Genomic DNA, 24,346 nt, shown 5'->3' with positions numbered 1-24,346 from the left:
CCCAAAGTTGCTGCACATTAGAATCACCTGGGGAACTCTGAGACCTCCCTGTGCCCAGGCTCCTCCCTAGACCTACTGAATCAAAATCTCTGGGGCTGGACCCAGACACCAATGTTTTTCTTAAAAGCTCTTTAGGTCATTCAAGTGAGCAGCAAAGCTTGAGAAGCAGCCCAATAACGGGAACAAACTTATTTCACACAGATAAAGTGGGGCAATTCATGTGTTAAAAGAACATGAATATATGTCCATGCCTCTCTCACGCTTTGTCACAGTTTACCCTTCCCCCTCCCCATATCCTCAAGTCCGTTCTCTAGTAAGTCTGTGTCTTTATTCCTGTTTTACCCCTAGGTTCTTCATGACATTTTTTTTTCTTAAATCCATATATATGTGTTAGCATACGGTATTTGTCTCTCTCTTTCTGACTGACTTCTACACTGTTGGTGGGGATGTAAATTGGTGCAACCACTATGGAAAACACTATGACAGTTCCTCAAAAAGCTAAAAATAGAGCTACCATATGATCCAGCAATCTTACTCCTGGGCAAATATCTGGACAAAACTATAATTCGAAAACATACATGCACCCCTATGTTCACAGCAGCACTATTTATAATAGCCAAGACATGCAAACAACCTAAATGTCCACTCACAGATGAATGGATAAAGAAGATGTGATATATATAAAATGGAATACTACTCAGCTATAAAAAAGAATGAAATAATGCCATTTGCAGCAACATGGCTGGACCTAGAGACTATTATACTAAATGAAGTAAGTGAGAAGGAGAAAGACAAATACCATAAGGTACCACTTATATGTGGAATCTAGAATATGATACAAATGAACTTATCCATGAAACAGAAACAGACTCACAGACATAGCACACAAACTTGTGGTTCCCGAAGGGAAGCGGGAGGTGGGGGAGTGATGGATTGGGAGTTTGGGATTAGCAGAGGTAACCTATTATATATATGGTGGATAAACAACAAGGTCCTACTGTATAGTACAGGGAACTATAGTCAATGTCCTGTAATTAACCATAATGGAAAAGAATATGAAAAATTATATATATGTATAACTGAATCACTTTGTTGTACAGCATAAACTAACACAACATTGTATATCAACTATACTTCAGTAAAATAAATTTTTTAAAAAAGAAAAAAACATGAATATATATATATATATATACTTATAGATAGATATATATATATATTTCTTTTTTTCCTCTTTATTCTGTTTGTGTTTCAAATAGGCTTTTTTTTTTCCTTCTGCAAAAAGCGTTATTGTTTCCATTTGGTCCAAGGCTTGGGAGAGGGCTCCAGGGCGGTTACAAAGCTGCCTAGTAGCTGCAGAGCAGGGCTTCAGGCAGAAGCTCTGATGCCAGAGGGGCTCCTCAGAGGCGGCTGGACTTCAGAGACTCCTGTTTGTGCTCGAGGGTGAGCCTTTCAAAGAGATACTCGCCCAGCACAGCCTGCGGACCAGCCAGCCTGCGGAGGTTGGTCAGGTGGTCGCCCATCTTCTTGATGAGTTTCACCTGCTCCTCCAGGAAGCGGCTCTCCAGGAAGTCACAGAGGTGGGAGTCTGCGCGGGCGGAAGCCAGGGCGCGCAGATGTGATAGTGCCTGGTGCAGGCTCTTCTCCCTAAGAATGGCGGCTTCCACAGCGTCCTGGGTTTTACCCCACTCATCTTGAGAAGGCTTCCGCGCATCCTGGAAGAGGGCGCGGCCACAGCACTGGTTTTGCATTTTCAAGAGACGCTGGGCGCCCTCACACTTCTCCTCAGCCAGTTGGCGAAAAATGTGGCCCACACTGTCCAGAGTCCCATTGTTGCTGTCGAAATAGAAGCTCAGAGAGAGGTAAGTGTCCCCAGATGCATGTTGAACAGGCGGTGGACGGCGGCCTCCACCTCGATGGAATAATTCTGACGAACCTGGGAACTCGTGGTTGATCAGTGATAAGGAGCTAAGCTCAAAAAACGGTGTTGGCCTGTCCTGGAGGCTGAGGATAGCTGAGTGGCTGATTCCAAAGGTTGCGACAGGAAGAAAGGTTGGAGGGTGGTCGGGGGCTGGAGCAAGGAGCGTCCCTGGGTCTGTTCATTCCAAACACTGTTGAAGCAAAAGACAGAACTGCAGGACTGCCGAGCGCACTGCCTCAAATAGGCTTTGATATAAATGAACAAGAAGTCCAAGCAAGGACAAAACTTACCCTTCCCCCCACCAAAATAGCTGGCGATACTAGAATCTAGACCTGGGAAGGGATTCTTCCATTACTTTCTGAACATTCCAAGCCACTAGAGCAGTGGTTCTCAAAGTATGGTCACCTTGTAACCAAGCAGTACCCTATGGGGTCTTCCTAGGACAGACCCATCCCCCATATCCTCTGCTGTAGTTCCTCTCTGAAGTACTCAGATAATAGTATCTCAGGCATATTTCTTGAGTTTTCAGATGCTAAAAACCACCACCCAATGGAAGAAATTAACTCCTTGATGATCATGAGCACGTAGCCCCCAGACCTTCTGGCACCTAAGGATGGATAATGTTACCTGCCCTGTGGCCTCAACATCAACCAATCAGAGGATTGTGCACGAGCTGATCACATTCCCTGGGACGTCCCTCCCTCACCTGGCCTTTAAAAATGCTTTGCTGAAATCCTTTGGAGATTTCAGGGTGTTTTGGAACTCGGGCCACCCCTCTCCTTGCTCGATCCTGCAATAAACCTTTCTCTGCTCCAGACTCCAGCCTTTAGGTTTGTTTGGCCTCATTGTGCTTCAGACAGACGGACCTGCATTCGGTAACAACCTGACCAGTTTTACCAGCGTCCCCTGATACTGTGTCAGATATTCAAGTTTTAGGGCCCTGTCCCAGCCCTATGGAATCAGCAACTCTGGTGGGGCTCAGTGATCTCTGTTATAACAGGCCCTCCAGATGATTTTTATTCACCTTAAAGTTTGAAAATATCTGCATTGTCAGCTGGCCAAAGCGTCCACCAGCAGGTGAAGGGGATTGGTGCCTGGAAAAGATAGGGACCAGCCAAGGCAAGTACAGCAGCATTTGCCGTGGTAGTAATGGAGAATGCCTTTTCTCCACTGGTTGGCACAGACTAGGATCTGGGAGCAGTGGCAGGGTTATTTAGGATGCTTTACATTTCAATGTAGAGGGACCGCTGTCCTGGTTTGCCAGGGACTTCCCCTGTGTGAGCACTTAAAATCTCATCCTGGCAAACCCCTTAGCCCTGGGTTTGAAAAACGTAGGGAATAACATGAAATTTAGGGGAAACATGATCTAGGTTTTGGGCAAGTCACAAGTGCTAATTAAAGCTAAGCAAGTATGGACAACACTAGCGTTCTTTAGCCCTTTGCGGGGAGGTAAATCTGATTGGGTGAAAGGACTTATTGTTAAAGAGATCTTTGTAGAAACATCCCCTTCTGCTTAGTCCGCTGGTTCTCAGTTCTGGCTAGACATTGGCATCGTCTGAGGAGATTTAAAATGATTTTATTGGTCTACGATGACCAACCGTCAGTGTGAGGGTTTTTAAAAAGTGCTTCAGATGATTCTAATGCACAACCAAATTTAGGTGCCACTGCTTAAGCTTTTGAACCGCTGCTGCATATTTGCACCTCATCTTCCTATGAGAATATCCAACTGTAGTTGAGGTTTGTTTTTTTTTCTTTTTCTAACTGTCTTATTATAAGATTTACTGTCTTAAATAAGGTTGAATGTACAGAAAATCTTGCTAGTCCATCTGGTATAGCTGGATACTTAAAATAATATAGTTAAGATATATACCATTTAAGTATTGTGACTGGACTTTTTTTGAAATTAACATATGCATTGAATTAGTATGTTCTCTTTTGAAGTTGTTATGTTGGGGAGCTATACCTCTAATCTGCCATTACTAAATATCTGGACACCTCTTATTAGGAATTGCTTTTAGAAATCTTTAGGGATTAAAACCAAGATTGCTGTATTATTTGTACTGGAACCACAAAAACCTCACAGAGTTCCCCCGCTGTACCTTCTACCCCCATCTCTAACCCTTGGCAACTTCTAATCTGTTCTCCATCTCCACGGTTTTGTTATTTTAAGAAAAATATGTAAACATAATCATGAATTACTTAATCTTCGGAGATCGGCTTTTCAAAATTTTTCCCTCGGCATCATTCCCTTGAAGTTCATTTCAATTTTTGCATATATTAATAATTTGTTCCAGAAACTTCCGGGAAGATGGCAGAAGAGTAAGACGCGGAGATCACCTTGCTCCCCACAGATACACCAGAAATACATCTACGCGTGGAACAACTCCTACGGAGCACCTACTGAACGCTGGCAGAAGACCTCAGACCTCCCAAAAGGCAAGGAACCCCCCACGTACCTGGTTAGGGCAAAAGAAAAAACTAAACAGAGACAAGAGGATAGGGACGGGTCCTGCACCAGCGGGAGAGAGCTGTGAAGGAGGAAAAGTGTCCACACACTAGGAGCCCCTTCGCAGGCGGAGACTTCGGGTGGCGGAGTGGGGGAGCTTGGGAGCCACGGAGTAGAGCACAGCAACAGGGGTGCGGAGGGCAAAGCGGAGAGATTCCAGCACAGAGGATCGGGCCGAACGGCACTCACCAGCCGAGAGGATTGTCTGTTCACCCGCCGGGGCGGGCGGGGCTGGGAGCTGAGGCTCCGGCTTCTGTCGGAGCGCCGGGAGAGGACTGGGGTTGGCGGCGTGAGCACAGCCTGCAGGGCGTTGGTGCGCCGCGGCTAGCCGGGAGGGAGTCCGAGGAGGGGTCTGGACCTGCCGAATAGGCAAGAGACTTTTTCTTCCCTCTTTGTTTCCTGGTGCGCGAGGAGAGGGGATTAAGAACGCTGCTTGGGAGAGCTCCAGGGACGGGCGCGAGCCGCCGCTAAAAGTGCGGAGCCCAGAGACGGACATGAGACGCTAGGGCCGCTGCTGCCGCCACCAGGAGGCCTGTGTGCGAACACAGGTCACTGTCCACACCCCCTTCCGGGGAGCCTGTGCAGCCCGCCACTGCCAGGGTCCCGGGATCCAGGGACAACTCCCCCGGGAGAACGCACAACGTCACGCCGGCCTCTGCCGCCGCAGGCCCGCCCCACACTCCGTGACCCTCCCTACCCCCCCCCCCCGGCCTGAGTGAGCCAGAGCCTCCGAATCAGCGGCTCCTTTAACCCCGTCCTGTCTGAGCAAAGAACAGACGCCCTCCGGCGACCTACACGCACAGGCGGGGCCAAATCCAAAGCTGAGCCCCTGGGAGCTGTGAGAACAAAGAAGAGAAAGGGAAATCTCTCCCAGCAGCCTCAGAAGCAGCGGATTAAAGCTCCACAATCAAATTGATGTACCCTGCATCTGTGGAATACATGAATAGACAACGAATCATCCCAAATTAAGGAGCCCTGTGGATGAAAGGCTCTTGGTGCTGCAGCCAGGAGTCAGTGCTGTGCCTCTGAGGTGGGAGAGCCAACTTCAGGACACTGGTCCACAAGAGGCCTCCCAGCTGCACATAATGTCAAACAGCGAAAATCTCCCAGAGATCTCCATCTCAACGCCAGCACCCAGCTTCACTCAACGACCAGCAAGCTACAGTGCTGGACATCCTATGCCAAACAACTAGCAAGACAGGAACACAACCCCACCCATTAGCAGAGAGGCTGCCCAAAATCATAATAAGTCTACAGACACCCCAAAACACACCACCAGACGTGGACCTGCCCACCAGAAAGACAAGATCCAGCCTCATCCACCAGAACACAGGCACTAGTACCCTCCACCAGGAAGCCTACACAACCCACTGAACCAACCTTAGCCACTGGGGACAGACACAAAAAATAACAGGAACTACGAACCTTCAGCCTGCAAAAAGGAGACCCCAAACACAGTAAGATAAGCAAAATGAAAAGACAGAAAAACACACAGCAGATGAAGGAGCAAGATAAAAACCCACGAGACCTAACAAATGAAGAGGAAATAGGCAGTCTACCTGAAAAAGAATAAAGAATAATGATAGTAAAGATGATCCAAAATCTTGGAAATAGAATAGACAAAATGCAAGAATCAGTTAACAAGGACCTAGAAGAACTAAAGATGAAACAAACAATGATGAACACAATAAATGAAATGAAAAATACTCTAGATGGGATCAATAGCAGAATAACTGAGGCAGAAGAACGGATAAGTGACCTGGAAGATAAAATAGTGGAAATAACTACTGCAGAGCAGAATAAAGAAAAAAGAATGAAAAGAACTGAGGACAGTCTCAGAGACCTCTGGGACAACATTAAACGCACCAACATTCGAATTATAGGGGTTCCAGAAGAAGAAGAGAAAAAGAAAGGGACTGAGAAAATATTTGAAGAGATTATAGTTGAAAACTTCCCTAATATGGGAAAGGAAATAGTTAATCAAGTCCAGGAAGCACAGAGAGTCCCATACAGGATAAATCCAAGGAGAAATATGCCAAGACACATATTAATCAAACTGTCAAAAATTAAATACAAAGAAAACATATTAAAAGCAGCAAGGGAAAAACAACAAATAACACACAAGGGAATCCCCATAAGGTTAACAGCTGATCTTTCAGCAGAAACTCTGCAAGCCAGAAGGGAGTGGCAGGACATATTGAAAGTGTTGAAGGAGAAAAACCTGCAACCAAGATTACTCTACCCAGCAAGGATCTCATTCAGATTTGATGGAGAAATTAAAACCTTTACAGACAAGCAAAAGCTGAGAGAGTTCAGCACCACCAAACCAGCTCTACAACAACTGCTAAAGGAACTTCTCTAGGCAAGAAACACAAAAGAAGGAAAAGACCTACAATAACGAACCCAAAACAATTAAGAAAATGGGAATGGGAACACACATATCGATAATTACCTTAAATGTAAATGGACTAAATGCTCCCACCAAAAGACACAGATTGGCTGAATGGATACAAAAACAAGACGCATATATTTGCTGTCTACAAGAGACCCACTTCAGACCTAGAGACACATACAGACTGAAAGTAAGGGGATGGAAAAAGGTATTTCATGCAAATGGAAACCAAAAGACAGCTGGAGTAGCAATTCTCATATCAGACAAAATAGACTTTAAAACAAAGACTATTAGAAGAGACAAAGAAGGACACTACATAACGATCAAGGGATCGATCCAAGAAGAAGATATAACAATTGTAAATATTTATGCACCCAACATAGGAGCACCTCAATACATAAGGCAAATACTGACAGCCATAAAAGGGGAAATCGACAGTAACACATTCATAGTAGGGGACTTTAACACCCCACTTTCACCCATGGACAGATCATCCAAAATGAAAATAAATAAGGAAACACAAGCTTTAAATGATACATTAAACGAGATGGACTTAATTGATATTTATAGGGCATTCCATCCAAAAACAACAGAATACACATTTTTCTCAAGTGCTCGTGGAACATTCTCCAGGATAGATCATATCTTGGGTCACAAATCAAGCCTTGGTAAATTTAAGAAAATTGAAATTGTATCAAGTATCTTTTCCGACCACAACGCTATGAGACTCGATATCAATTACAGGAAAAGATCTGTAAAAAAATATAAACACATGGAGGCTAAACAATACACTACTTAATAACGAAGTGATCACTGAAGAAATCAAAGAGGAAATCAAAAAATACCTAGAGACAAATGACAATGGAGACACAACGACTCAAAATCTATGGGATGCAGCAAAAGCAGTTCTAAGAGGGAAGTTTATAGCAATACAATCCTACCTTAAGAAACAGGAAACATCTCGAATAAACAACCTAACCTTGCACCTAAAGCAATTAGAGAAAGAAGAACAAAAAACCCCCAAAGTTAGCAGAAGGAAAGAAATCATAAAAATCAGATCAGAAATAAATGAAAAAGAAATGAAGGAAACGATAGCAAAGATCAATAAAACTAAAAGCTGGTTCTTTGAAAGGATAAACAAAATTGATAAGCCATTAGCCAGACTCACCAAGAAAAAAAGGGAGAAGACTCAAATCAATAGAATTAGAAATGAAAAAGGAGAAGTAACAACTGACACTGCAGAAATACAAAAGATCATGAGAGATTACTACAAGCAACTCTATGCCAATAAAATGGACAACCTGGAAGAAATGGACAAATTCTTAGAAAGGCACAACCTGCCAAGACTGAATCAGGAAGAAATAGAAAATATTGGTTTATTATTTATTGGCCTATAATCTGGCCTATAAACAGACCAATCACAAGCACTGAAATTGAAACTGTGATTAAAAATCTTCCAACAAGCAAAAGCCCAGGACCAGATGGCTTCACAGGCGAATTCTATCAAACATTTAGAGAAGAGCTAACACCTATCCTTCTCAGACTCTTCCAAAATATAGCAGAGGGAGGAACACTCCCCAACTCATTCTACGAGGCCACCATCACCCTGATACCAAAACCAGACAAGGATGTCACAAAGAAAGAAAACTACAGGCCAATATCACTGATGAACATAGATGCAAAGATCCTCAACAAAATACTAGCAGACAGAATCCAACAGCACATTAAAAGGATCATACACCATGATCAAGTGGGGTTTATTCCAGGTATGCAAGGATTCTTCAATATATGCAAATCAATCAACGTGATACACCATATTAACAAATTGAAGGAGAAAAACCATATGATCATCTCAATAGATGTAGAGAAAGCTTTTGACAAAATTCAACACCCATTTATGATAAAAACCCTGCAGAAAGTAGGCATAGAGGGAACTTTCCTCAACATAATAAAGGCCATATATGACAAACCCACAGCCAACATCATCCTCAATGGTGAAAAACTGAAAGCATTTCCACTAAGATCAGGAACAAGACAAGGTTGCCCACTCTCACCACTCTTATTCAACATAGTTTTGGAAGTTTTAGCCACAGCAATCAGAGAAGAAAAGGAAATAAAAGGAATCCAAATTGGAAAAGAAGAAGTAAAGCTGTCACTGTTTGCAGATGACATGATCCTATACCTAGAGAACCCTAAAGATGCTACCAGAAAACTACTAGAGCTAATCAATGAATTTGGTAAAGTGGCAGGATACAAAATTAATGCACAGAAATCTCTGGCATTCCTATATACTAATGATGAAAAATCTGAAAGTGAAATCAAGAAAACACTCCCATTTACCATTGCAACAAAAAGAATAAAATATCTAGGAATAAACCTACCTAAGGAGACAAAAGACCTGTATACAGAAAATTATAAGACACTGATGAAAGGAATTAAAGGTGATACAAATAGATGGAGAGATATACCATGTTCTTGGATTGGAAGAATCAACATTGTGAAAATGACTCTACTACCCAAAGCAATCTACAGATTCAATGCAATTCCTATCAAACTACCACTGGCATTTTTCACAGAACTAGAACAAAAAATTTCACAATTTGTATGGAAACACAAAAGACCCCGAATAGCCAAAGCAATCTTGAGAACGAAAAACGGAGCTGGAGGAATCAGGCTTCCTGACTTCAGACTATACTACAAAGCTACAGTAATCAAGACATTATGGTACTGGAACAAAAACAGAAATATAGATCAATGGAACAGGATAGAAAGCCCAGAGATAAACCCACGCACATATGGTCACCTTATCTTTGATAAAGGAGGCAGGAATGTACAGTGGAGAATGGACAGCCTATTCAATAAGTGCTGGGTAAACTGGACAGCTACATGTCAAAGTATGAGATTAGATCACTCCCTAACACCATACACAAAAATAAGCTCAAAATGGATTAAAGACCTAAATGTAAGGCCAGAAACTATCAAACTCTTAGAGGAAAACATAGGCAGGACAGTCTATGACATAAATCACAGCAAGGTCCTTTTTGATCCACCTCCTAGAGAAATGGAAATAAAAACAAAAGTAAACAAATGGGACCTAATGAAACTTAAAAGCTTTTGCGCAGCAAAGGAAACCATAAAGAAGACCAAAAGACAACCCTCAGAATGGGAGAAAATATTTGCAAATGAAGCAACTGACAAAGGATTAATCTCCAAAATTTATAAGCAGCTCATGCAGCTTAATAACAAAAAAACAAACAACCCAATGCAAAAATGGGCAGAAGACCTAAATAGACATTTCTCCAAAGAAGATACACAGACTGCCAACAAACACATGAAAGAATGCTCAACATCACTAATCATTAGAGAAATGCAAATCAAAACTACAATGAGATATCATCTCACACCAGTCAGAATGGCCATCATCAAAAAATCTACAAACAATAAATGCTGGAGAGGGTGTGGAGAAAAGGGAACCCTCTTACACTGTTGGTGGGAATGTAAATTGATACAGCCACTGTGGAGAACAGTATGGAGGTTCCTTAAAAAGCTACAAATAGAACTACCATATGACCCAGCAATCCCACTACGGGGCGTATACCCTGAGAAAACCATAATTCAAAAAGAGTCATGTACCAAAATGTTCATTGCAGCTCTATTTACAATAGCCCGGAGATGGAAACAACCTAAGTGCCCATCATTGGATGAATGGATAAAGAAGATGTGGCACATATATACAATGGAATATTACTCAGCCATAAAAAGAAACGAAATTGAGCTATTTTTAATGAGGTGGATAGACCTAGAGTCTGTCATACAGAGTGAAGTAAGTCAGAAAGAGAGAGACAAATACCGTATGCTAACACATATATATGGAATTTAAGAAAAAAAATGTCATGAAAAACCTAGGGGTGAAACAGGAATAAAGACACAGACTTACTAGAGAATGGACTTGAGGCTATGGGGAGGGGGAAGGGTAAACGGTGACAAAGCGAGAAAGAGGCATGGACATATATACACTACCAAACGTAAGGTAGATAGCTAGTGGGAAGCAGCCACATAGCACAGGGAGATCAGCTCGGTGCTTTGTGACCGCCTGGAGGGGTGGGATAGGGAGGGTGGGAGGGAGGGAGACGCAAGCGGGAAGAGATATGGGAACATATGTGTATATATAACTGATTCATTTTGTTGTGAAGCTGAAACTAACATGCCATTGTAAAGCAATTATACTCCAATAAAGATGTTAAAAAAATAATTTGTTCCTTTTTGTTGCTCAGTAGTGTTCTATCATCAGATTTTATCACAATTTGTTTCAACATTCATCCACTGAAAGACATTTGAGTAGTTGCCAGTTTTTGGCTATTATAAATAAAACTGCTATGAACATTTATGTGTAAGTTTCTGTGGGAACTTAATTAAGTTTTTGTTTCTTTTGGATAAATGCTCAAGAGTACAATTACTGCGTTGTAGGGTGAATCTACTTTTAGGATTAAAAGAGACTGTCAAGCTGTTGATCAGAGTGGCTAAACCATTTTATTTTCCCACCAGTGATGTGATATAATTTTTCTATGTACTCGCCAGCATTTGATGTTGTCACTATACTTTAATTTTAGTTACTCTCTGACATCTCATTATGGTCTTAATTTGCATTTCCCTAATGGCTAATGATGCTGAGCATCTTTTCATGTGCTCCTTTGCCGTGTGTATATTCTCTTCCATGAAATGTCTGTTCCTGTCTTCTGCCTATTTTCTAGTTGGATTTTTTTAAGTTGTTTGGAGAGTTCTTTGTATATTATAGATACAAGTCATTTGTCTCATATGGGATTTTCAAATATGTTTTCCTACTGTGTAATTTGAGTTTTCATCCACTTAAAAGGATCTTCTATGAAGCATTTTTAACTCATTTTGATGAGATCCAATTTATCAGGTTTTGCCTTTATTGATCATACTTTTGGTGTCAAGTCTAAGAATTATTCCCCTTGTTCTAGATGCCAAACATTTTCTCCTATTTTTTTTCTAAAAATGCCCTGCTTTTACATTTAAGATTATGATCCACTTTGATTTAATTTTTGTGTAAGGTGTGGAGGTTAAGGTTCATTTTTTGTTTGTTTTTGTCGAGGGATGTCCAACTGTTTCAGTACCATTTTTTGAAAAGTCTATTCTTCCTTGATAGCTTTTGCACTGCTGTCAAAAACAAGTTATATGTATTTATGTCAGTCTATTTCTGGGTTCTCTATTCCATTCCATTGATCTATGTATCTACCCTCCATCATTACTGCAAAATCTTGAAATTGGGTAGATTAATTCTTCCCATTTTCATCTTCCTTTACAAGTTGTTTTAGCTATTCTTCAGCCTCTTCTTACCATATAAATCTTAGAATAAGCTTGTCTATATCCACAGAAACCTTGAGGGCATTTTAAGAGTAATTGTGTTAAGCCTCTTAACTTGGGGAGAATTGACATCTTTACCATGTTGTGTTTTCTAATCCATGAACAAGGTATGTCTCCCTATTTGTTTGGGACTTAAAAATTTTTCTTCATCAGCATTTTGTAATTTTCAGTATAGAGGTCCTATAAATGTCTTATTGGGCTTATATTTAGGTATTTATTTAGGTCAGTTGTAAATGGCATCACATATTTTTATTTAAGCTTCTACACATTTGTTATTAATATATAATTTGATAAAATTGTGGTGATCTTGTACTCTAAATCATTTACAAACTAATATTATTTCTCAAGCTTTTTGTGGATTCCTTGGTATTTTCTCCATTTAGATTAACATCTCATCTTCAGATACAGACAGTTTTACTTTTCCTTATTCAGTATAATAGGATATATTACTGTTCAACATTCAGTAGGATATGTTCCTTCCTATGCAACGTAGTAGGAATAGTCCTTTTATCTTTTAAATAAACTTTTTAAAAATTTAACTTTTAAATTTATGTATTTATTTATTTTTGCTTTATTTTCTTACTAGACCCTCCAGTGATATATTTAATAAAAGTGGTGAGAGCAGATATCGGTGCCTTGTTTCTGATCTTACAGAGAAAGCATCCAGTCTTCCACAGTTAAATATCATGTCGGTATAGGTTGTTTGTAGATCATCTTTATGAGTTTCAGTATGCTCCTTTTCTATTCCTAGTTTGCTTGGAGTTTTTTTTCTTCTTTTTTTAAAATCATGAATGGGATTGGATTTTGTCAAATGCTTTCTCTGCATTAATGGATAGGATCACATGACTTTTCCCCCTTAATCTATTGGATATGGTGGATTACACTGTTTAATTTTCAAATATTTAACCAACTTTGCATAACTGGAATAAATCCCACTTGGTCATGGTATATTATTCTTTTCATATATTTCTGGATTTAATTTGCTAATATTTGGCTGAGGGTTTTTCAGCCAATTTCATAAAAAATATTGGTCTGTAGGTTTCTTCTTTCTATACTATCCCTGTCTGGTTTTGGTATCAAGGTAATACTGGCTTCATAAAATTAATTAGAAACTGTTCCCTCTACTTCTATTTCTTATCAAATCATGTAAAATTGGTGTTAATTCTTTAAGTCTTGGGTAAAAGTGAAACATCTAAGCCTGAACATTTCTTTTGGGAGTTTTTAAATGAAAAACCGGTGTTTCTAATGGTTACAGGAAAATTGAGATTATCTATTTCATCTTGGCTGAGTTTTGGTAGTTTTGGGTGTAGAAACATTGGCCCATTTCATCTACATTTTTGAATTTATAGTGTAGACTTGTTCATAGTAACTTGTCCCTCATTAACCTGCAGGATATGTCATGGTATCCCTGGTTGCATTTCTGATATCTGTGATTTGTGCCATCTCTCTGTTTATCTTTATCAGTCTTGCTAGATCTTTATTGGTTAGATTGCTTATTTCAAAGAACCAGCCTTTTGTTTCATTGATTTCCCCCCCTATTTTCCTGTTTTCAGTTTCATGGATTTCTGTTTCATCTTTATTATTTCCTTCTTTCTGCTTGTTTAGTGTTTTTTCCTCTTCCTTTTTTACTATTTTAATATAGAAAATTAGATTATTGCTTTGAAATATTTTCTTTCCCAATTTAGTGCTATAAACTTCCCTTTCAGCATTGCTTTCACTTCATTCCGCAAACTTTGATCTGTTATATCTCCATTTTCTTTTATTCTATGCATTTAAAAATTTTTTCCTTGATGCTGTCTTTTTTACCCATGAGTTATTTGGAAGTGTGATGTTTAGTTTTCATGTGATTGAAGGTTTTCCTGTTGTCTTTCTCTTATTGATTTCTAGTCTGATTCCATTATGGCTAGAGAACATACTCTCTATGATTTTAATTCTTTTAAATCTGCTAATTTTTTTTATCGCCCAGTATATGGTATATGAGTGAATGTTCCATGGACACTTGAATATGTATTCTGCTCTTACTGAGTGTGTTCTTTAAATGTCAGTTATATCCTGTTGATTGATGATGTTTTCAGTTCTTCCATATCCTTGCTGATTTTTCTCTCTGGTAGTTGTATAAATTGCTGTGTTGAAGTCTCAAATAATAATTGTGGATTTAAAACTTTCTCCTCTTACCTTTTTCAGTGTTTGCTTCATGCATTTTGAAGTTCTGTTGTTTGGTGCACACACATTTAGTATCACTAGGTCATCTAGGTGGATTATTCCTGTTATCTTTATGTAATGACCCTCTTTGCCCCTAATAATTTCCTTTGCTCTGAAGTCTACTTTGTCTGATATTAATATAGCCATTCCTGCTTTTTCTGATTAATGTTCACATGATATATCATTTTCATCCTTTTACTTTGAACTACCTATATCATGATGTTTAAAGTAAGCTTCTTATAGACAGTATATAGTTGGATCATGCTTGCGATTTTTTAGTCTACTCTTCCAATCTCTGTCTTTGACTTGGTTATTTAGATCATTTACCATTAATGTAATTATTGCCATGTCAAAGATTTGGTCTACCATGTTATTTTTTGTTTTGTCTTTTACCTTAGTTTCTCAATCCTGTGTTTCCCTTATTTTTCCTTCTTGTGGGTTACTTAAACATTTTTTAATAAGTCCATTTTAATTTAATTCATTTATAATCATTTGTGTATACTGTTTGTATAGTTTTCTTAGTGGTTGCTTTTGGCATTACAGTATACATATGTAACTTATCATAGCCTACTGGAATCAGCGTTTCATTACTTCAAGTGAAGTTTCAAAATTTTACTTCCATTTAGGTCTCTTAATATTCCCCAGTTTTAAAGTATGATTTTCTGTAGTATTTCCTTTCTCTACATTGAGAACCCCATCAGATGGTGTCATCATTTTTGCTTTGACCATCATATAGAATTTAAGAAACTCATGAGGCTAATGATAGTCTCTTATATTTACCCCATTTGTTTTCACCCATTCCATTGTTCCCCTTTTCTTTCTGAAGTTCCCAGTCTTCTGTTATTGTTTATGTTTTCATAACAGTAGGTGATATCTTGGATTTCCAGTGCAACTGGATATGAGTTTCAGGAAACACTGAGCCTGGCTCACTTAATGCTACTGAGTTGGAGGGTTTGTATACGTTGGGCCTGTTGGCACAGCAGATGCTAGCAGATTAGACTAATGTTGATGGGACTAGTGCCACAGGAGGATGGGTTCCCATTCAGGCTATGCTGCTGCTACAGTAGATCAAGTCCCCCTCTACCCCAAGTGTGGGGCAGTGACCTGCTGCTGTCACTGCTTTGTATTAGGCTCCTTTTGCCTCAGGTGTGTGGTGGGATCCCTTGGAAGCTGCTGCTGCTGCTGCTGTCAATCACAAGGTTAAATTCATTTCAGAAATACTTAAGTATAAATATATAGCCTGGCTCTTGTAGGACCTCTGTTTTTTTTTTATTGCTTTCATACAAATTATCCCAAATTTAGTGACTCAAAACAACGTAAATTTATTACCTTACAAGTCTGACATTGGTCTCAATTAAGTAAAAGTGTTGGCAGGATCAACAGATGAATGGATAAAGATGTGGCACATATATACAATGGAATATTACTCAGCCATAAAAAGAAATGAAATTGACTTATTTGTAGTGAGGTGGATTGACCTAGAGACTGTCATACAGAGTGAAGTAAGTCAGAAAGAGAAAAACAAATACCATATGCTAACACATATATATGGAATCTAAAAAAACAAGAAAAAATGGTTATGAAGAACCTAGGGGCAGGGCAGGAATAAAGACGCAGCCATAGAGAGTGGACTTGAGGACACAGGGACGGGGAAGGGCAATCTGGGATGAAGTGAGAGAGTGGCATGGACATATATACACTACCAAATGTAAAATAGCTAGCTAGTGGGAAGCAGCCACAAAGCACAGGGAGATCAGCTCTGCGCTTTGTGTCCACCTAGATGTGTGGGATAGGGAAGGGAGGGTGGGAGGGAGATGCAAGAGGGAGGAGATATGGGGATATATGTATATGTATAGCTGATTCACTTTGTTATGAAGCAGAAACTAACACGCCATTGTAAAGCAATTATACGCCAATAAAGATGGTTAAAAAAGAAAAAAAAGTGTTGGCAGAGCTACATTCTTTTCTGGAGGCTCTTAGGGGTGTTTCTGTTCCCTGGACTTTATCCGCTTCCAGCGGTCACTTGTAGTCCTTGACTCAGAGTCCCTTTTCTCCACCTACAAACCCCAAAATGTTGCATCTCTCTGATTCTGCTTCTATTAGGACATCTCTCTCTTTCTCTTTCTACAGTTGGGAATGGTTTTCTGCTTTTAAGGACTCATGCAATTAGATTTGTTCCATGAGGTAATCCAGGATAACCTTTCTATCTCAAGGCCTATAACTTCAGTCATATCTGCAAAGTCCTCTTTACCATGTAAGGTAACATATTATTGGGTTCTAGGGATTAGGGTGAGGGCATTTTTAGGAGCCATTATGCTGCCTACCACACCCTTAACAAGTGACCTTGAGAAAATTACTGAGACTTTAAAGCCTTACTTTCCTCAAACATAAAATGGAAAGAAAGATAACTAGTTAATATCATGAAAGTGAAACAGTATATATGAAATCAACTAATTCAAAAAATAAGATTTCTTTTTCTTTATGATTGGCATGATTCTCAGAGTTCAGTTACTTGAAGAGTTACTTTTTTTTAAACAGAGCTAAGGAATTTCAGGGTTCAGGTGCTGTAAGATTGTCTGAATTATCTGAGTAACAATTAGCTAAGCACAGGTGTAAAGCATTTGATTTACTCCCTGGTGTCCTTTATCTTCTCATCCCACTAAATCCATATCCCTTGTCTAGCTCCAGCCAGTAGAGTCAGAGCTTGTTTTACTGTTTAACTAAAGTTCAATTTAAATTTGCTCTACCTCTCCAGATTCTCAGCCCTGGTTGCATATTATAGTCACCTGGGGAGATTTCAAGACCTACTTGATGCCAAAGTTTTACCTATCATGGATATTTGAGGAGGGACCTGGAATGAAATGCTCTAGCTTATGGTTTGGGGAGCCAAATCATAGTCTACACTGAGCCAAATCATTTGCGAGATCAGCTCTAAAAAGCAATTTATCTGTGGTGACTGATGCTCTTCCTTTGTCAGTATGCTTGTCCCTCTTTGGGGGAAAAGAAGAAGGGGAAAAAAACCCCAGCGGCTGGGCTCCCTGAATTATAACCTGATGCTGTGGAATTAGTGTTGGCTCAGAGCGCACATCTTCGGATACCCATTCTCTCTCCTGCTTCCTTGCATGAGCTTATATCCTTGGGCAGTTTTTCATCCACCACCCTCTTTTGCTTCTAATCTTAGCAAATAAAGTCTCTCCTTAGTGAAACAGCATTTCATGAGACTTACTGGGAGCACAGGTCTGTTCCAGACCTATCCTATTTAGCTAAAGCAGATATAAGTGATGTATTTTTGGCATTCATCCTTGTGGGTTGGAGAGAGAAGACAGAATTTTATCCTTTAGGTGTCATATGACTGGGCAAATGGGCTCATTCCCTCTACTGCCTACCATGTAAAATACTGAGGGTATTACCTCTAGAAGGTATCTTCTAGGTATCAAAATAGCTCAGATAAGTCATATTTCTCAGTAAAAGGTGACAAAACTATGGCTTAGGTGGTGAATTTTCCATGTCAATTTGTCTGGGCCACCATGCCCAGTTATTTGGTCAAATATTATTCTGGATATTTCTGTGATGGTGTTTTTGTGTTTTTAAAATTTTTTATGTTTTATTTATTTATATTTTTGGCTGCATTGGGTCTTCGTTGCTGCACATGGGCTTTCTCTATTTGCAGCAAGCGAGGGCTACTCTTTGTTGTGGTGTGCAGGCTTCTCATTGCGGTGGCTTCTCTTGTTGCAGAGCATGGGCGCTAGGTGCACGGGCTCAGTAGCTGTGGTGCATGGGCTTAGTTGCTCTATGGCATGTGAGATCTTCCCAGACCAGGGCTCAAACCCGTGTCCCCTGCATTGGCAGGCGGATTCTTAACCACTATGCCACCAGGGTGTTTTTGGATGAAATTCATAATTAAATTTGTGGTGGACTTTGAGTAAAGCAGATTATCCTCCATAATATGCATGGGCCTCATCCAATCAGGTGAAGCTCTTAATAAAGACTGACCTCCCTGTCGCAAAAAGGAATTCTGCCAGAAGACTTACAGAAATTGAACTGCAACTCTTCCGAGTCTCTAGACAGCCTAACCTGCAGATTTTGAATTTACCAAGCCTCTATTATTGTGTGAACCAATTGTTTAAAATCTCTCTCTCTTTCTCTATCTTTATATAGATATGGATATAGATCTAGGTATCAATATCGATATCTAGATCTATATCTGTCAGTATATATGGGCACATTGTATACACATGCTGTTGGTTCTGTTTTTCTGGAGAAGCTTGACTAATACAGTGGCCCATATAAATAAAAGGATGAACCCAAGTTCACCCAGGTAGAAAGTAGTACAATGAGAACTGGAACTTAAGGCCTCATGACTCATTCAGCTGTGAACACTGACCCAGAACTGGCGTCCGCACACTCTGGCCCACTGATCAGATCTCGCTTGACTCCTGGTTTTGTACATAACGTTTTGCTTGAACCCAGCCACACTCATTCATTAACGTATTGTGCATGGCTGTTTCTGTGCTACAGCAGCAGATGGGCAGTTGCAATGGAGACGTATGGTACAGAAAATCCAAAGTATTTACTATCTGACCCTTTACAAAGAAGATCTGCTGACCCCTGCTCTAGGATGCCATCTGATTTCTGATAGCACCGAGGAGAATAATTCATGCACATTGGGATAGATTGTTAATCTCATGTCCTCCTTAGGTCAAAGATCTCTTAAATGCTCACCCTTGCAATAGCCAGCTTGGGGAGCATTGTCTGAGGATGCAGAAATTTTTCTTGCCAGGTCTTTCCAATCCACACTGCTCCCTGACTATGGTTCTTAAAACCTTTTTTTTTTTTTTAAATTTTTATTGGAGTATAGTTGATTTACAGTGTTGTGTTAGTTTCAGGTGTACAGCAAAGTTTATCAGTTATACATGTACATATATCCACTTTTTTTTTTTTTTTCTTTTTTCAGTACGCGGGCCTCTCACTGTTGTGGCCTTTCACGTTGTGGAGCACAGGCTCCAGACGCGCAGGCTCAGCAGCCATGGCTCACGGGCCCAGCCGCTCCGCGGCATGTGGGATCTTCGCGGACCGGGGCACGAACCCGTGTCCCCTGCATCAGCAGGCGGACTCTCAACCACTGTGCCACCAGGGAAGCCCCACTTTTATTTTTTTTTTGGAGTCTTTTCCAAATAGCCCATTACAGAGTACTGAATGGAGTTCCCTGGGCTAATAAGAAGAGCAGGTTCTTACTAGTTATCTATTTTATGTATAGTAGTGTGTATATTTCAGTCCCAATCTCCCAATTTAGCCTCCCCGCCACAATCCCCTGGTAACCCTAAGTTTGTTTTCTACATCCGTGCCTCTACTTCTAAAACCTGTCTATTTTAACCAACTACCACTCATTGCTTACTGTCTCTGGCTTCATGTACTTGATAATAAATCTACTTCTTGTTCTATCCTGGATGACATGTTCCAAGGACTGAGATAATATCTTATTCTACATAATTTGTCCTTGATATTGTCTATCTTGGGGTCTTCATCTATGTCCCAAAGAAGACAGTCACTCTGTCTTCTAGTACTACTATTAATACCACATCTTATGGCATGAATTTGACCCAATGCACTGCACTATCCCTTTAGAAGCTGTACGCAACCTGTCACTGGGTTTTAGCACAGGGGTAGAACTCAGATTAGTGATCATATATAAACAAATCTACTTGACCAGAAACTTTTTGTCTCACCATTTATTACACAAGTAACTTCTGTCTTTGCCTCTATGATGTAAATATTTTTAATCTCCTAAATTATCTGAAAAATTATTTAGAGCTTCCATTTCAGTAGGCATTGGAATTGCTGTGTTATGACTATTTCATTATTTTATTTCCAAGTGTTAAATTAGGCTTCAAGCTTTGGCCAAGAGTAGACAGGAAAGGGTTTCAAAGAAATGAAGAGTGGGAAAAACTTCTGATGCAAGGGAGACTTAATAAAGATTTGATTTTGAATCAATAATTTATAATAAAAGTTTGAGTTTGAATCAATAATTTATGTCATTGCAAAATAGCTCCCTGGTAAAATTCCATTCTTTGGTAATCATTAAGTACAGAAATTAACAATCAAAATATGCAGTGACCTTCTTCATTTTCTAAAAACAAACCTATATCTAGATGAGAGGAGAATTCATCTCATAACTCAGGCTCTGGACTTACGACTCCAAGTTCTGTCTTCTTTCAACCATACCTGCTAAGTTTCTGTCTAACTTCTTGAGCATGAGGTAATGGTGTCAGCTTTCATCCCCTTCCTCAGTATATAGCTTGGTGAGTATGAGTAAGGGATCTAAAACTTGAGAACCTGGGTTCAAATCTTGACTCTAAAATTTACTTGTTGAGTACTCTTGAGCATGTTATCTGTTTTTGCCTCAGTTTTCTCATCTATAAAATAGAGATACCATTACTTCTCTCAGGGAGTTGCTATGAGGGTGAAAGAGAAAATTCATACAATGCAAGAATTTATCAGTTCTTGGAACACAATAAATACCAAAAAATAATGTTAGCCATTATCAAGGCCCCCTCATTTTATGGATAATATAGATTAGTTTATATAGGTCTAATATTTACATATGCATAAACATTTTGTACCTATGTGTGTGTATACGTTCTTCTTAGAAATTGAGCAGTCAACATTCACATCTAAAAATCTGTGCTCTGTGAAATGTAGATATCCTGTGTACACACACAGTGCTATAGTTATCTATTGCTACATAATAAAGAAGTCCAAACTTAGTGGTGAAATAAACAAAAATTTTAATATGTGCCCAGATTTTGTGGGTCAGCAATTCAAACAGTACACAGAGGAGATGGCTTGTCTCTACTCCATGACTGATATCTGAAACCTCAGCTCATGAGGATTCGGATGGCTGGAGCTGGAATCATCTAGATAATTTTAATTCACATGTCTGGCCCTTGAAGACTGGGCCCAACAAGGACTGTTGACTGGAGTGCCTATAGATGGCTGCCCAGGTGGCTTGGACTTCTCATACGTGGTAGTTAGGATTCAAGATAGAGTATCCCAAGAGAATGAGTGTCCAGGGTTGAAGCATTCCACGAGAATCATGCAAAAGCTGCATGACCTTTTATGACCTAGTCTTAGATGTTACATAGCATCACTTTCATTATATACTATTGCAGGCGTTGGAGACCTTTTTCCATAAAGTGTCAGACAGTCAATATTTTAGGCTTTACAAGCCATACAGTCTCTTTTGCAACTACTTAGCTCTGCTGCTGTGATGTGAAAACAGACACAAACAATACATATACTAAGGAACATGGCTGTGTTCCAATAAAGCTTCATTTTTATAAAAGCTGGTAGAGGCCTAGACTTGGCCCACCAGCCATAATTTACTGACCCCTGCTCTATTGTTTGAAGCCATGGAAAGCCTGCCTAAATTCAAGGGAAAACACCCACATCTGGATGCGAAGAATGGCAGTGAATCTGAGACCCTGTATTAAAACCACTACATATGGGATATTTATAAGAGGATCCGTCTGCATACCTTGTTTCTCCCATGTATGGTGGGTATGAGGTATTGGGACATCTTACATCTCTGTAAGCCTGGGTCAGGGTCAAAGTTGGAATCTGAACTCAATGACCTTGATTTCTGGAATAATCGGTAACTCTAATTATGATTTGCTTACACTCCTTACCCCAATAAATATACCACAAAAGATAGATTTCAAGTAAACAATTGCTTTATGGCAAATTTTTATCAAGTCTCCATTGACTGAATTATTCCATTTTGGTTGGAAAGCATGAGCTTTTTTCTTTCCTAAAGAGATCTGCAACTTTTCAGATGTGGCATTTCATTCTACTGAGAGGATGATGTAGGTTTTTATAAACGGAAAAAGCAGGGCAGGCTGAGTTCACTCAGATCGTACTAGTGCTTAAAGGAATAACCGAAACTGGAACACAGGCTTCCAGGTTTTCCTGTCCTGTGCTCTTTCCGGTAGGTGCCATTGTCTGCTGGGTCTGGCGGTAATAATTTCTGACCTTTACCTCTCTATGCTCTTGTGAAGTGGTTTGGGGCTTTGTTAGCTTTCTTATGAGTTTGTACTAAATTGTGTCCATAAAGTAGGCTGAATTCCTCAGGGAAGAATGATAGCTGTTACTGTGTTATTACTGCAAATGTTGTGTTGGTTACCTTTTTTTCTTTTCTTTTGTCCAGTTGTATCCTGAACTTAAAAGTTATATTATCCGAAATGAAAGATGTGCATCTGGTAGAAAAGACTAATTTAAGGGATGAAAATTCCTGATGATTGCTTCAGTCAACCCTTAATACACACTGAGCTTCATTAGTAAATAGACAACTCTCAGACCATTCCCTTGGAAGAGGTCGCATAATCAGGCTTTGTGTTGATTTCGCATTCTGTTCGGTAGAGACAGAACAAATTAGAATAATTAGCTGGTACAGGAAAGCACAATGAACTTTCTTCTGTTTTTGTGATGCATCCCATAATAAGGGTTGAAAATGAGACTGGAGGTAAGAACGTGAAACTCAGAAGAGCAAAGGAGAGAGGATATTGTTTCTTTGAAAATATTCTTTCAGTGTTGGCCCAGAAGAAATATGAAGCTGAGGAAATTTTTTTTTAATGATGATTTTTGTGTTGATGATGTGAGTGTGGAATTAGTAAGAATCAGGAAGCAAGCATCCTTTTCCACCAAGGACTTGGGAGCAAATGAAGCCATAAATACTCCCTGCTCTTGGAAACCCTTTTGGAGCAGTAATCAGAGAAGGGTAAAGGCAAAGCCTCAGGGCAGAGGTGTTCAGAGCAAAGGGATAGGAGGAGAACAAAAGGAGAGTGGATATGTTTAGAGCTGTCATTTTGAAATTTACCTGCTTCTGATTCAGTGCTGCTTTGCTGCTCTGTTGGTCCAGTGGAAATCCTCAAAGCAGGAGCAGCCGTATTTTAAAATAATAAGGTTAGAACAAATGACTTTAATCCAGGTCTCTTTAGCTCAAAAGCACAGAGGAGAGTGTGAGGAAAGAGTGAGGCCACGAGGAATTGTTCACTGGGTACCTTTTCCCCAAACCTCACTAACTGGGAGAAACTGACCACTGGATTATGTGCCTTGAAGGAAAGCAAATATGTTGAAAGCAAACAGTGTGGAGCTTGTTTAGAAAGCAAGCTGTATCATTTGGTCACCTGCTGATGATAATAGCATTGGCTGAGACCTGACCATTTACAATGAAGGCACTTCTGTAGGCAATAAGTTCCAGGAGGGCCCGAACTGAGTATGTCTGTTTCAGCATTTAGCATGGTCTAGCATCTGAGAGGCCGGTACATTATTGGCATATAGTAGACTTAAAAATGAATATTTGTGGATTGTCTGAATGAGTGGATGTGTGTGATTCATATCCTATTTGCAGGTCCTATGCCCTACAGTGGATTTTCAACGTCAGGTTGTGAAAGTATTTATGACGGGGATTGGCATTGTTCCCTATCTCATGGATAAAGATTACACATGAAAGGACTTTACATTGACATCCCAACAGCCTCATAGGAATTACTTAACAAAAAAATAAAATTGGATTCTGTATAATTTCTAATTTGTAAGCTGGCCAGAACACTGGTATTTCAGCCAGTCCTCTGGTAGTTCCGATGACGTCCCCATGATCACCCAGGCATAATCAGAATGGCTTTAGGATTTGGGAGCCAAAATGTTCCTCAGTATTTATGGCATTCTAGTCCATTTAAGAAAATGGAGTATTGAAAAAATAGCTTCAGACACAATATGGCATTTTATGATTTAGCATGAAATCTGAGAAATACAGAGGTTATCAGAAGCCTGCAATGGTAAAGTTCCCTCTGCTATTGAAGTTATTGTCTTTAAACAAAGATTCTATATCAGTAATGCTATATATATATATATATTTTTTATGATATTCAGGTTAATTTCCTAT

General features: G+C 39.8%; 1 protein-coding gene, 1 long non-coding RNA gene and 1 pseudogene across 3 annotated transcripts in view; 1 reads left to right on the top strand and 2 right to left on the bottom strand.

Moving 5' to 3' along the window:
• Positions 1–24,346, top strand: part of LOC125963841 (UDP-N-acetylglucosamine--peptide N-acetylglucosaminyltransferase 110 kDa subunit-like) — a 673,346-nt gene that overhangs the window by 15,464 nt on the left and 633,536 nt on the right. The window lies entirely within an intron of this gene.
• LOC125963952 (ferritin light chain-like) lies at positions 927–20,626 on the bottom strand (annotated as a pseudogene).
• Positions 22,119–23,869, bottom strand: LOC125963865 (uncharacterized). Its single transcript, XR_007476287.1, has 2 exons — positions 23,279–23,869; positions 22,119–22,810 (listed from the first exon to the last, which is right to left on the bottom strand). It is a non-coding gene; the product is annotated as an uncharacterized LOC125963865 (long non-coding RNA).

The sequence above is a fragment of the Orcinus orca genome, chromosome 3 (assembly GCF_937001465.1).
Source record: "Orcinus orca chromosome 3, mOrcOrc1.1, whole genome shotgun sequence".
Taxonomy (NCBI): domain Eukaryota; kingdom Metazoa; phylum Chordata; class Mammalia; order Artiodactyla; family Delphinidae; genus Orcinus; species Orcinus orca.
This window is presented reverse-complemented; position numbering and strand designations above follow the sequence as displayed.